Source organism: Schistocerca nitens, chromosome 7 (assembly GCF_023898315.1).
Source record: "Schistocerca nitens isolate TAMUIC-IGC-003100 chromosome 7, iqSchNite1.1, whole genome shotgun sequence".
Taxonomy (NCBI): Eukaryota; Metazoa; Arthropoda; class Insecta; order Orthoptera; family Acrididae; genus Schistocerca; species Schistocerca nitens.
The window spans coordinates 244,922,361-244,933,466 of NC_064620.1; positions in this window are offsets into that span (position 1 = coordinate 244,922,361).

Consider the following 11,106-nt stretch of genomic DNA (forward strand, 5'->3'; position numbering starts at 1 on the left):
GTGTGTTACATGACGACCAGTTTGGCCTTAGGAAATATGAAGGTCTCAGAGATGCAGTTCTGACTTTGCAGTTGATAATGGAAGCAACACTAAAGAAAAATCAAGACACGTTCATAGGATTTGTCGACCTTGGTAAAGCGTTCGACAATTTCAAATAGTGATAGTGTTAGAAATTCTGAGAAAATAGGGGTAAGGTATAGAGGAAGACGGACAAATACAATATGTACAAGAGTGAACAATAAGACTGGAAGACCAATAACGAAGTGCTCGGGATAAAAAGGGTGTAAGACAGGGATGTTGTCTTTCGGACCTACTGTTCACAAGGTGAAAGGGTACTAATAAGATTTACTGATGACATCGCTATCCTCAGTGAAAGTGACGAAGAATTAAGGATTTGCTGAATGAAATGAACTATCTACTGAGTATAGAATACGGGTTGAAAGTAAGTCGAAGAAAGACGAAAGTGATGAGGAGTATCAGAAATGAGAACCGCAAGAAACTTGACATCAGGATTGATGATCACGAAGTAGATGTTAAGGCCTTCTCCTACCTAGCAGCAAAGTAGCCCATGACGGACGGCGTGTGGTGGTGGTAAGTTCCCGTGGGACCAAACTGCTGAGGTCATCGGTCCCTATGCTTACACACTACTTAAACTGCTAAGGGCAACACGTACACCTATGCCCGAGGGAGGACTCGAACCTCCGCCGCCGGGGGGGGGGGGGGGGGGGGGAAGGAGGGGGTGTTGCCCGCGAACCGTGGCAAGGCGCCTGAGACCGCGCGTCTACCGCGAGCGGCGACGGATGGAGGAAGGACACAAAAGCAGACTAGCACTGGCAAAAAGAGGCATTGCTAACCAAGATAAGTCTACTACTGCCGAACATAGTCCCTAATTTGAAGAATAAATTTCTGAAAATGTACGCTTGGAGCACAGCAAAATTGTATAGTAGTGAAAAAATACGGAAACACCGAGACAAAAGTATACTTGGACATCAACGCAGACGCTAGCCAACCTTGCCAACCCTGCAGGTTGCGCTGCTGTATGTGATCACCAACGGCACCTGTGCAATGTCTTCAATTTGTTGCAAGTGTCAGTCATGGTCAGAACAGTGTTCTGCGTAGAGGTCAGTGCACTATGTAGGAGCTAAGTGAGTTACGACGAGGGGAAACCGTTGGTTCTCATATGGTAGGTGCTTCCGTAAGCCAGGCAGCCGAAGTGCTCGGTGTTTCAAGCGGCACCATGAGGAAGTTTCATACTGCAAACAGGGAAAGCGGAAAAACATCATCCGCTGCCACAAAGAGGACGAATGTGTGTGTTGAGTGATCGTGACAGTCTGCCATTGAGAAGGTTTGTGACGAAAAATAAGATGACAGATGCAAAAAGTCATTGCAGAACCCTATAAGTACCAAAATAATATGAAGGGAGCTTCATAAGCAGTAATTTGCAGGGTGAGATGGAATTCCAAAACCACTCATCAATGATGCAAATGCCCGTAACAGGAAAGTGTGGTGCCGAAACCTTGTAACATGTGCTATGAAGCAGTAGAAGAAAGTCATGAGTTGTTGCGCACTGTTTTCAACTTCTGGTCCAAGGATGAAACTGTGGTGCAGGTTCAGTCGGCCGTATCGTGCTTTTCCATTGGCCTCAAGTTTAGTCTGCAAGGTAGCATTACTGCGAATGATTATGTGACCATTCTGATGATCAGATTCATCCCATCGTGCAATGTCTGTTCCGCAATGGGGCCGGCCTGTGTGGCCGTGCGGGTCTAGGCGCTTCAGTCTGGAACGCGTGACCGCTACGGTCGCAGGTTCGAATCCTGCCACGGGCATGGATGTGTGTGATGTCCTTAGGTTAGTTAGGTTTAAGTAGTTCTTAGTTCTAGGGGACTGATGACCTCAGATGTTAAGTCCCACATTGCTCAGAGCCATTTGAACCATTTTGAGCCGCAATGGTTTGGTTGGTTGGCTGGTTGGTTGATATGGTGGAGGGGACCAAACAGTGAGGTCATCAGTCCCACCGGAATAGGGAAGGTTGAGGAAGGAAATCGGCCGTGCCCTTCCAAACGAACCATCCCACCATTTTCCTAAAGCGATTTAGGGATATCACAGAAAACCTAAATCAGAATGGCGGGACGCGGGTTTGAACTGTGGGGATTCTGTGTTCCAAGAGGACAGGATCCTGTTCACCCAGAGTGCATCATTCAGGATTGGTTTTGTAAGCACAATGATGAATTGTCACATATTCCTGGCCACCATAGACACAAGATCTCGATATTATTGAACCTTTCTAGTCTACTTTATACAGAAGGATACGTGATCGTGTGAGGATACAAGCATCATTACGACCATAAACAGTAAACATCCTGCCATACAATTTTTTTTCCGTAATAACATTACATTGTAACATTGGCAACACTTAACCACTTGTCTGCTCTCATGATTACAGAAGCGTGTCATAAGGCATACCTACTACAAGGACTAATGTTCAATGTGACGGTAACGTGTTGACGCCTTCTGGCTAAAGTTGCAACTAATGATGGTTCATAAACCATATCTATGAAATACCCAAATGTATATTGTTTGGTTTATGTATGTACTGATTTTATATATGTATTTCAATTATAGTTCTCTTTTTGTGCCTTCGTTCCATATCTGCGCAGGATCAGTATGGTTGTTAATGGATTTGAGATTGTTAATTTTAAGAGGTGGCCGGATGTTCTTCCTGTTGTCACCATGTTACATCCCTGGAAGGAGTGTGTACATCGCAACAGCCTGCTTGTAGTGTGATTTGTGTGAAAGTGGGCGCAAGTTTTCTAAATGCCTGTGACTCGTGTAACTATTTACCTAGTGGGATGTGGGAAACCGCCTAAAAATCACATACAGGCTGGCCCACACACTGACCTTCTACATATAGGTGGTGTACGTTCTTTCGGACATGTCCGAAAGAACAGACACCATTTTGATCCAGCAGTCGTTACGAATTAAGAAACGAAGGAATTACAGATACTGGCTGCGACTGGGCATTGTTTGAAATCAATGGGAAAAGTTGAAAATTTGTGCCAGACTAGGATTCGAACCCTAGTCTCCTGCTCATTAGGAAATTGCTCTGACCTCTATGCCATCCAGACAGTGGTCAACGCAACTGCACGGACTACGCTAGCACGCGTCCCGCCAAATCCAAATTCTCAACTTACCCACACATTACGGATTAGTGCTCCTTGCCCATTATCCTCATTATTCGCGACATTTCACCGATCCCGGTAAGAGTTCGAGCCTAGCGTGCATCCGCACTGAAGAGGTCATTGGCCGTCTCACATTAATTATATACACACATCAAAAAGAGTTTTGCATCACCCTGGTTCCGAGAATTCCTGAAGATAGAGGATATTGGATATTGTATCACAGACACAGTCCCTTTGACTGTTCAGAGATGTCACTAAACCCGTCCAAAGATATAAACAACCATGCACGAACAGCGCCCATTTGACGGAGGGGGTCCGACAGCTGATCAGTCCCAGTCATTCCACCAGGAAGGAGGTACACGGCTCGTGTTGTCTGTAGTTCAACTATGCCTAGACAGTCAATACCGCGGTTCGATGTCGTCCGCGTTGAAACTTTGTACCAGGAAGGGCTCTCAAAAGGGAAGTGTCCAGGCGTCTCGGAGTGAAACAAAGCGATGTTGTTCGGACATGGAGGAGATACAGAGAGACAGGAACTGTCGATGACATGCCTCGCTCAGGCCGCCCGAGGGCTACTACTGCAATCGATGACCGCTACCTACAGATTATGACTCGGGGGAGCCCTGACAGCAACGACACCATGTTTAATAATGCTTTTCGTGCAGCCACAGGACGTCGTGTTACATCTCAGACTGTCTGCAGTAAGCTGCATGATGCGCAACTTCACTCCCGACGTCCATGGCGAGGTCCATATTTGCAACCACGACACCATGCAGCGCGGTACAGATGGGCCCAAAAACATGCCGAATGGACCGCTCAGGATTGGCATCACGTTCTCTTCACCGATTAGTGTCGTACATGCCTTCAACCAGCCAATCGTCGGAGACGTGTTTGGAGGCAACCCGGGCACGCTAAACGCCTTAGACACACTGTCCAGCGAGTGCAGCGTGGTGGAGGTTCTCTGCTGTTTTGGGGTGGCGTTATGTGGGGCCGACGTACGCCGCTGGTGGTCATGGAAAGCTCCGTAACGGCTGCACGATACGTGAATGCCATCCTCCGACCGATAGTGCAACCATATCGGCAGCATATTGGCGAGGAATTCGTCTTCATGGACGACAATTCACGCCCCATCGTGGACGTCTTGTGAATGACTTCCTGCGGTATAACGACATCGTTCGACTAGAGTGGCCAGTATGTTCTCCAGATATGAACCCTCTCGAACATGCCTGGGATAGATTGAAAAGGGCTATTTATGGACGACATGCCCCACCAGTCACTCTGAGGGATCTACGCCGAATCGCCGTTGAGGAGTGGGACAATCTGGACCAACAGGGCCTTGATGAACTTGTGGATAGTATGCCACGACGAATATAGGCATTGCATCAATGCAAGAGGACGTGCTACTGGGTATTAGAGGTACCAGTGTGTGCAGCAATGTATACCACCACATCTCACTATATGGTGGTACAACATGCAATGTTTGCTTTTCATGAGCAATAAAATGGCCGGAAATGATGTTTATGTTGATCTCTATTCCAATTTTCTGTACAGTTTCCGGAACTCTCGGATCCGAGATGATGCAAAACTGTTTTTGATGTGTGTATATGTGGATTTGTTCTTTCGGTTGTGTGATTCAGCAGCCATTATGAATTAATGCACAAAGGAATTACACACATTGTTTGCGGGTGGGCAGCGATGTAAATCAGTGGGGAAAGATGAAAACGTGTGCCAGACCAGGATTCCAACCTGGATCATCTGCTTAGGAAGCAGTTGCTCTCACCACTAAGCCATCTGGACACCGTGGTCAGTGCAGCTGCAGAGACTTCAACAGCGCGCCCCCCGTCAGCCCCAAATTCTCAGCTTATCCACACACTACGAATGTAGTGCCCCTTGCCCATCATCCTCATTACCCGCGACATTTCGCCAATTCCTCTTAAGAGTTCGAGTCTGTTGTGCATCTGCACTGAAGAGATCATCGACCGTCTTGCCTTAATTACATGTATATACATATGTGTGTGGTGTCTGCTCTTTCGGGCATGTCCGAAATAAATGAGAATATTTTTGATCCAGCTGTCAGTATGAATTGAGACACAAATAAATTGCAGACATTGGCTGCGAGTGGGAATTAATGTAAATGAAAGGGGAGAATTGAAAATTTTTTGTCATACCAAGATTCGATTTCCACTGATTTAGATCAGTGCGCACTCGCAGCCAATGTCCGTAATTCGTTTGTTTCTTAACACCGACCTTCGCCGCTAATTCGTCGGGTGGCCGAAGCACCTAGGAGTCTGGGAATCGGCGCTTAACACGCATAGGAGCGGATGCTTTCGACGCTAAGCTGGTCGATACAAATAAAACCATGTCGACTTAAGACATTTTTACGAATGCAAATGATAAAAACTTAATTAAGGTGTACTGCTGTATCGAGATATTATCTCTGCGGCACGGACTTGTGAGTGAAACGAACTCTTGCACAATTGGTTTGCCCCTGCGCTCAACGTCAGGCGGACGCCGGCCGGGCGGCGGCGTTGTGTGTGTCATTATCGACTCCCGGCGACTTTTCATTGGTCTCAGTAAAGAAATACGGAAAAAAATATGCGTACGCGAGTGTCTAGGCGTGCCTTCCGCAGATTTTTTAAATACAAAACGAAAGAAACTAGCTTCGATTCAGTCCTCACGTAGTGAATTTTAACTAACCAAGAAGAGAGCCCCAGCGGCAGGAATGACTTTTTGCGAGATAAGATCCCAGGTATCACACCCTGCAGCCATTCACCCTGGTGGGGCTCCGTTTGCTTTAAATTTTTCTATTGTTAAATCATTTTCAAAATGAATTTGATCATTATTTTTATTCAATTAATTTGTTTAAATGTAATTTTTTGTCTCTATTTCTTTGACACATCATATTAATCACCATATGAACTTTTTCATTTGGTCTCATTTTCTGTTTATATCATTCTTTTTCCACTCAAGAATTTTTGTGAATGTGAATTACATTACATTTATCTATTATAACATTTAAATAAATGAAAATATCGATCTGTCAGTTAAAAAGCAGACCGAAATAATCTATTGTAATCTATTTATATTGATTGTGCAATGGTGTCAAAAATGTATTTCTCGTTACAAGATGTGCATTTTTCTTGGATAGTAACTGTCATACAAACATTTAAAAATAGCCGTAGCTCCTACTGCACTATGGGCAAAATAAAGTAGATGAAGATTTAAAGAAAGCAAAATGAGGAATATAAATAATAATGGACGACAAAATAAGATGGTAAAACGAAAGAAATTAAAATGAAATTTAGATGTGAAATTAATTAAGGTCACATGAACAAAGCATAAAATGAATTATAGGAAGAAAAATGAGAGCAAATGAAGGAGTTGATGTGATGATTAAAATGATAGTGCCAAAGAAGTAGAAATAAAAAATTATATCTGAACCAGTTAATTGAATAAGAATAATGATAGTCATTTCAATAATGATTTAAAAATAGATAAAATTTAAAGCACCTGATGAGATTCGAACCCACAACCTGCTGTAAGCAAAAGCCTTGTTCTATCCATCACACAATGCAACCAGTCCATGAAATATTACGTGTTTAACCTTCTACATCTACATCTACATCCATACTCCGCAAGCCACCTGACGCTGTGTGGCGGAGGGTACCTTGAGTACCTCTATCGGTTCTCCCTTCTATTCCAGTCTCGTATTGTTCGTGGAAAGAAGGATTGTCGGTATGCTTCTGTGTGGGCTCCAATCTCTCTGATTTTATCCTCATGGTCTCTTCGGGAGATATGCGTAGGAGGGAGCAATATACTGCTTGACTCTTCGGTGAAGGTATGTTATCGAAACTTTAACAAAAGCCCGTACCGAGCTACTGAGCGTCTCTCCTGCAGAGTCATCTCCGTAACGCTTTCGCGATTACTAAATGATCCTGTAACGAAGCGCGCTGCTCTCCGTTGGATCTTCTGTATCTCTTCTATCAACCCTACCTGGTACGGATCCCACACTGCTGAGCAGTATTCAAGCAGTGGGCGAACAAGCCTACTGTAACCTACTTCCTTTGTTTTCGGATTGTATTTCCTTAGGATTCTTCCAGTGAATCTCAGTCTGACATCTGCTTTACCGACGATCAACTTTATATGATCATTCCATTTTAAATCACTCCTAATGCTTACTCCCAGATAATTTATGGAAGTAACTGCTTCCAGTTGCTGACCTGCTATTTTGTAGGTAAATGATAAGGGATCTATCTTTCTATGTATACGCAGCACATTACACTTGTCTACATTGAGATTCAATTGCCATTCCCTGCACCATGCGTCAATTCACTGCAGATCCTCCTGCATTTCAGTACAATTTTTCATTGTTACAACCTCTCGATACACCACTGCATCATCTGCAAAAAGCCTCAGCGAACTTCCGATGTCATCCACAAGGTCATTTATGTATATTGTGAATAGAAACGGTCCTACGCCACTCCCCTGCGACACACCTGAAATCACTCTTACTTCGGAAGACTTCTCTCCACTGAGAATGACATGCTGCGTTCTGTTGTCTAGGAACTCTTCAATCCAATCACACAATTGGTCTGATAGTCCATATGCTCTTACTTTGTTCATTAAACGACTGTGGGGAACTGTATCGAATGCCTTTCGGAAGTCAAGAAACACGGCATCTACCTGGGAACCCGTGTCTATGGCCCTCTGAGTCTCGTGGACGAATAGCGCGAGCTGGGTTTCACACGATCGTCTTTTTCGAAACCCATGCTGATTCCTACAGAGTAGATTTCTAGTCTCCAGAAAAGTCATTATACTCGAACATAATCCGTGTTCCAAAATTCTACAACTGATCGACGTTAGAGATATAGGTCTGTTCGACGTCCCTTCTTGAAAACGGGGATGACCTGTGCCCTTTTCCAATCCTTTGCAACGCTACGCTCGTCTAGAGACCTACGTCACGAAAACTTCCGAGATTTGTTTCTTTCCATCGATTGCTAACGAGAGCCCCCCAAGGTGAATGGCCTTAGGGTATGATACCTGGGATCTTAACCACCTATCCTTCTCCTGGTATGATTTGTTTAAATCTATTTATTTCCAGTCAATCGAATTTCTCGAGATACAAAACAGATGTGAGCTTACGCCAGATAGTTGTATAGAAACCCCATCAGGACGCCCCTGGTCGCCTTCAAAGCTAGGAAAAATCTGGGGAAACACAATATGACAGCCCTACCTGGAAGGGCAACATTTCCGAGACGGAAGACGGAACTCTCACCATTTTAGTGGGATCGTGTACACATGCAGTACTTTTGTCACTCACTCGATAGCCAAATTCATTTCATTTTTAACACTTTCTTAGTAATGCCCAGCGTTTGTTGACTTGTAAATTTTCTTTCCTTATGAGCTATGCATTGTTCACAAGTTCATGAGTACTAAAACCCCCAAATATTCTTGCTGTACAAGGTGTGCCAGCAGGAATGGTCAATAAATGGAACGTGACAGGAATCCATGAAACAAAAAGCTTATGCACGTCTGCCCTATTCCGTATGTTTTCCGAAATAGAATACATTTAATTTACATTTGTTTCTGGGTTCGTGACACGAATGTCTCAATATTTCTACAGGGGACTCCCAACGACTTGTTGAGTCCACGCCGGCCGGAGTGGCCGTGCGGTTCTAGGCGCTACAGTCTGGAGCCGAGCGACCGCTACGGTCGCAGGTTCGAATCCTGCCTCGGGCATGGATGGGTGTGATGTTCTTAGGTTAGTTAGATTTAATTAGTTCTAAGTTCTAGGCGACTGATGACCTCAGAAGTTAAGTCGCATAATGCTCAGAGCCATTTTTTTGTTGAGTCCACGCAACGCCGAGTTGCTGCACTACGTGGAGCAGGAGAGCCACACCATATCTCACGACTTTTGTCACCTCACTGTATGGAGCCATGCTGCCTCGATAGCCGTCCATAACTCGAAACAGTTGCTGGTACAGGATTTTGCACACAAACTCACCTCTCGATTATGTTCCATAAATGTTCGATGGGTTTCGTGTCCGGCGACATGGGTGGCCAATTAAACGGCACGAAGTGTCCAGAATGTTCTACAGACCAATAGCAACAGTCATATCCCTGTGACAGGTCTCATTGCCATCCATAAAAATGCCATCGTTGTTTGGAAACATTAAGTCCATGAGCTGCAAATGGCCTCCAAGTAGCCGAACAGAACCATTTACAGTCAGTGGTCGGTCCAATTGGACCAAAGGACTTAGTACATTCAACTTAAACGTAGCCCACACCAATACGGAGTCACCACCAGCTTGCACAGTGTCTTGTTGAGAAACTGGATCCGTGGCTTCGTGTAGTTTACGCCACACTCAAACCGTACCATCAGCTCTTACCAACTGAAATCCATATACATCTGACCAGACCACGGTTTTCCAGTCGTCTAGCGTCCAAGCTATATGGTAACGAGCGCAGTAGAAGCGCTGCAGGCGATGTCGTTTTGTTAGCAAACGCACTCGTGTCGGTCGTTTGCTGCCATAGCGCATTAACGCCAAATTTCGCCACACCGTCCTAAAGATATTCGTTAACGTTGAGAATAATTTAACGGTGCATCTATTTGTTATTATTCTCGTGTTCCTTACAGTTATCAGCTTGTACTAGATTAGATGTTGAAACAAAAATATCGATATTGTACCAAACGTAATGCCTACTAGTGAAATTATGATTCACTACTGGCCATTAAAATTGATACACCACGAAGATGACGTGCTATAGACGCGAAATTTAACCGACAGGAAGAAGATGCTGTGATATGCAAATGAATAGCTTTTCAAAGCATTCACACAAGGTTGGCGCCTGTGGCGACACCTAAAACGTGCTGACATGAGGAAAGTTTCCAACCGAATTCTCATACACAAACAGCAGTTGACCGGCGTTGCCTGGTGAAACGTTGTTGTGATGCCTCGTGTAAGGAGGAGAAATGCGTACCAACACGTTTCCGACTATGATAAAGGTCGGATTGTAGCCTATCGCGATTGCGGTTTATCGTATCGCGATATTGCTAATCGCGTTGGTCGAGATCCAATGACTGTTCGCAGAATATGGAATCGGTGGGTAGAGGAGGGTAATACGGAACGCCGTGCTGGATCCCAACGGCCTCGCATCCCTAGTAGTCGAGATGACAGGCATCTTATCCGCATGGCTGTAACGGATCGTGCAGCCACGTCTCGATCCCTGAGTCAACAGATGGGGACGTTTGCAAGACAACAACCATCTGCACGAACAGTTCGACGACGTTTGCAGCAACATGGACTATCAGCTCGGAGACCATGGCTGCGGTTACCCTTGACGCTGCCTCACAGACAGGAGCGCCCGCGATGGTCTACTCAACGACGAACCTGGGTGACGAATGGCAAAACGTCATTTTTTCGGATGAATCCAGGTTCTGTTTACAGCATCATGATGGTCACATACGTGTTTGGCGCCGTCGCGGTGAACGCACATTGGAAGCGTGTATCCGTCATCGCCATACTGGCGTATCAACCGGCGGGATGGTATGGGGTGCCATTGGTTACGTCTCGGTCACCTCTTGTTCGCGTTGACGGCACTTTGAACAGTGGACGTTACATTTCAGATGTGTTACGAACCGTGGCTCTACCCTTCATTCGATCACTGCGAAACCCTACATTTCAGCAAGGTAATGCACGACCACATGTTGCAGGTCCTGTACGGGCCTTTCTGGATACAGAAAATGTTCGACTGGTGCCCTGGCCAGCACATTCTTCAGATCTCTCACTAATTGAAAACGTCTGGTCAATGGTGGCCGAGCAACTGGCTCGTCACAGTACGCCAATCACTACTCTTGATGAACTGTGGTATGGTTTTGAAGCTGCATGGGCAGCTGTAGCTGTACACGCCATCCAAGCTCTGTTTGACT